The sequence below is a fragment of the Vulpes vulpes genome, chromosome 12 (assembly GCF_048418805.1).
Source record: "Vulpes vulpes isolate BD-2025 chromosome 12, VulVul3, whole genome shotgun sequence".
Classification (NCBI taxonomy): Eukaryota; Metazoa; Chordata; class Mammalia; order Carnivora; family Canidae; genus Vulpes; species Vulpes vulpes.
In genome coordinates this window covers 30,953,407-30,957,952 of record NC_132791.1, presented here as the reverse complement: position 1 = coordinate 30,957,952, position 4,546 = coordinate 30,953,407, and the positions used below count along the sequence as shown (strand labels likewise).

Here is a 4,546-nt window from a genome sequence, read left to right as displayed (position 1 = left end):
TGCCCATTTTTTAATAGAATTATTTTTGGCCATTGAGTTGTATGCATTTTTTATACATTTTGGATATTAATTGCATATCAGCTTTAGGATTAACAAATTCTTCTCCCACTTGCTAGATTGCCGTTTCATTTTGTTAAGTTTTCTTTGGTAAGCAGAAACTTTTTAGTTTGATGTAGTCCCACTTGTTGATTTTTGCTTTTGTTGCCTTCGCTTTTGGTGTCAAACCTCCACCCCCACCAAAACAAAACAACCCCCCCCACACACACACACAACCCAAACCAAAACAAAACAAAATAGTGCCAAAACTGATGTCAAGGAACTTAGCACCTATGTTCTCTTCTAGAAATTTTATGGTTTCAGGTCTTATATTCAGGTCTTTAAGCCATTTTGAGTTAATTTTTGTATATTGTATAAAATAGTGCATTCAAATTATGCACTATTCAAATAGTGCGTATGGTTGTCCAGTTTTCCCAGCACCATTTATTGAAAAGACTGTCATTTCCTCATTGTATATTCTTGGTTCCTTCATGGTAAATTAACTGCCCATATATGCGTGGGTTTATTTCTGTGTCTGTTCTGTTCTATTGATCTGTGTGTCTGTCTTTACGTGAATAGCATACTACTTTGATTATGATGGCTTTGTAATATAGTTTAGAATTGGGGAATGTAATGTCTCCAGATTTGTTCTTTCTCAAAATGGCTTTGGCTATGCAGAGTCTTTCATGGTTCCATAGAAATTTTAGGTTTATTCTATTTCAGTGAAAAATGCCGTTGGAATTTCGATAGGGATTACATTGAATCTGTAGATTGTTTGGGATAGTGTAGATACTTTAACAATGAGAAGAACACATTTTAAAAGTTAATATTTAAGTCTTTTAACTAACCAATGTAAATAAAATAGAAAATTTTTTTCATTAAAAATCATTAACAGCCTACTATGTATAAAACACTAAAGAGTGAATCAAATTCAGGGATACTTAAGGTTAAGACTGTCTTCAAACAAAATGGATGAGGGGAGATGCTTCTGCAAGATGGCAAGATTAGAAAAAAAAAGTTTTGTGAGTGCTAGAGTTAAGGAAGTTAAGGAATTGTTGATATAGGGAATGGCATTAAAATTAAATTTATAAGCAAAGTCATAGGGCTCAGAAAGTTGAAGACATATTTATCTGGCTGGTATGAGATTTATTGACACTTAGAGAATGAGAAGAAGAGACATATCAGATGCTGGTGTGGGCAGAATATGGAAGGTGGATGGGTTTTTGTTTTGTTTTCTAGTTGTGGAATAAGATTCAGTAAATAGTGGCTTAATATAGAAGAGTCTGAATAGCAGAAGAACATGGACAAAGGTGAGGTTTAGAAACCATACCTGGGAGTTTACAGAATAATTTAGAATAGAGAAAACCTTGGATATGTGAAGAGATTGAAACAGGATAATGACAGGGCACCTGGGTGGCTCAGTGTTTGAGTGTCTGCCTTTGGCTCAGGACGTCTGCCTTTGATCTCGGGGTCCTGGGTTTGAGTCCTGCATCAGGCTCCCTGCAGGGAGCGTGCTTCTCCCTCTGCCTGTGACTCTGCCTCTCTGTGTCTGCATGAATAAATAAATAAAAATCATTAAAAAAAATAAGATGATGACAGTAGGAATAGAAGAATATTTTCAAGATAAAATCTGAAGAATTAATAGGACTTACTGTCAGAAATTAGAAATAAATGAAAAGAGGCATGCAATTTGACTTTGTGGGTTTCCAGTCTTACTGATGGGGAGTCACACTGTAGAAATAAATAGGAGGCCTCGCTCCTGAAGCCACCACCTCTGCCGGAGGCCGCAGCGGGACCCTCCCTGGAACCATGTTTTGCAACCAGTATGACAATGACGTCACTGTTTGGAGCCCTCAGGGCAGGATTCATCAAATTGAATATGCAATGGAAGCTGTCAAACAAGGTTCAGCCACAGTTGGTCTGAAATCAAAAACCCATGCAGTGTTGGTTGCATTGAAGAGAGTACAGTCAGAGCTTGCAGCTCATCAGAAGAAAATTCTTCATGTTGATAAGCATATTGGTATCTCAATTGTGGGACTTACTGCTGATGCTAGACTGTTATGTAATTTTATGCGCCAGGAGTGTTTGGATTCCAGATTTGTATTTGACAGACCTCTTCCTGTGTCTCGTCTTGTATCTCTAATTGGAAGCAAGACCCAGATACCAACACAACGGTATGGCCGGAGACCATATGGTGTTGGACTGCTTATTGCTGGTTATGATGATATGGGCCCTCACATTTTCCAAACCTGTCCATCTGCCAACGATTTTGACTCTAGAGCCATGTCCATTGGAGCCCATTTTCAATCAGCTCGTACTTACTTGGAGAGACATATGTCTGGGTTTATGGAGTGCAATTTGAATGAACTGGTTAAACATGGTCTGCGTGCCTTACGAGAGACACTTCCTATAGAACAGGACCTAACTACAAAGAATGTTTCATTGGAATTGTTGGTAAAGACTTGGAGTTTACGATTTATGATGATGATGATGTATCTCCACTCCTGGAAGGTCTTAAAGAAAGACCACAGAGAAAGGCACAGCCGGCTCAACCTGCTGATGAACCTGCAGAAAAGGCTGATTAACCAATGGAGCATTAAGTCACAAACCACTCTATATGTGTATTATCAAATATGTAAGAATGCAGGAGCCCTTAATGATGACAGTAATCTATACTTTGAACCAAAAGATGCAGCGTGGTCTTCTGGTATGTTTTAGGAATCGGTCCAGATGTGTTTTTCCCAAGTAACTTGTCTGAACCATATAATGGTGTGCATTTTTCTTTGAGAGGGTCTATATAATCATTTTCTAGAAAGTATAGTTATCTGTACTAATGTTTTTATATGAAGAACATAGTGTCTTTGTGGGGAAATATTGCAAATTTTGGATATTTTGAATGTGACATCTGGGCAGATATGCTAATAGGAAGGTGAGGATAGGAAGAATGAAGTTTTGGGAAACACTTGGGCTGAAGGCAAACACAAATGATTCCAACAGAGGAGGCAACATGAAGTCATGGGATTCCTGGAATTCATTGAGGGACCTTGAAGAAACAAAAGTAGTCAAAGAATAATTTATGGGAAAACATAATTAGGTATTTTGAAAAATAAGATGAAACATAGAATAAGAAAAATAAGGACAGAAAGGAGATTCGAGAGGGAACATTTTCTCAAAAGTGAAATTGAAGAAGTTAAGAAGGCCATTGGTTCTGGGAAGTCTGCAGAGTGATCAAAATCATTTTTTCTGCATTCATAAACAAAAGCACGATTTTGGGGGGAGGAATTCAGTCTCATTGAGGATCTCATGAAAGTTTTGATTCTTTGTCTAGGAAAAAACAAATGATCTATATCAAGCCTTTTATATTTCATTTCATTAAATATCATCTAGGGACTCTAGGTTAAGACAACTTTGAAAGAAAGAAAACTATATACCTTCAGCAGCAACTTCAGCAAATTCCAATAATTGACTGTAGGTTAATTTTATATGATGGAATATAGACCTGTCTTTTTTCTGATGCTGCTCACTTGCAAAATTGCCTTTGTTTTTCCTCCTTATTTATGATTAATTTGAAGAATTACTATAATAATGGAAATTTATATGAGCAAAATAGCCAGTGGTTCTAGTTTACAAACCTAAAGCCCAAGAAAAACGTCATTCCATAGGTTTAACTTGGTAAAATAATTTATTGGTAAAATAGAGGGAGTTAAAAACACTATCTTAAATGGAAATAGGGGAAAATACTATACAGATAATTCTCAAAACTTTTGGGTTTGTGCTTTCAACAACTTTTAAAAAACAGACTGTATGATTTTCTTTCCTACTTAATGTTGTACTCCTTCCAGGGAAACCTTCTTGACTGTCATCTTCACAGGTACTTCTATCTTAGGTCAGTTTCTAGAAAGCAAACCCTGAAAGAAGGATTTGTGTGCATGCAAATGATTTATTAAGGAAGTTCTTCCAAATGAAACCTGTAATGGAATAAGAAAAGCAGGGCAGGAAGGAGAAGAAGCTAAAAAATGATTTCAGTCTAGTTCCAGACTCAACCTGATTCACAGGATAACTCTGGACTAAACATTAAAGTTCAAAGTTTATCCTAACTGGAGACTAAAAAGTATGACTATAAAATTCCTGCAGTTGCACAAGTCTTTCAATTTAATGCCATGGAAGGGAGGGGCATGATAATAAGCTCCAAGACACTTAGAGATATCATCCAAAGGAGACAGACATAGTGGTAGGGCTTGGGTAGTCCTAGTAATATTATTGTAATATTGGTAACAATATCCGAAGAATATTATGCTCCCTTGTATTCTTTCCTCTTAAATAAATTTCAATGTTAATATAATCACTGTGGCTTTCTTCACCTAAGTATTAACTAAGTGGACTTTTTTCATTGTAAGTATTTCATACTGTAAGTATTTTTATATTTGGGGTGCATCTCTTGTAAGTGACATATGCTTGGTCTTGTGCTTTTTTAATATAATCTGGCAATCTCTTTTTCATTAGGACATAT

At 36.4% G+C, this 4,546-nt stretch overlaps 1 pseudogene; it reads left to right on the top strand.

The window, feature by feature from the left end:
• The first annotated feature begins 1,845 nt into the window (after positions 1–1,845).
• Positions 1,846–2,636, top strand: LOC112927618 (proteasome subunit alpha type-1 pseudogene; annotated as a pseudogene).
• Positions 2,637–4,546: the final 1,910 nt, after the last annotated feature.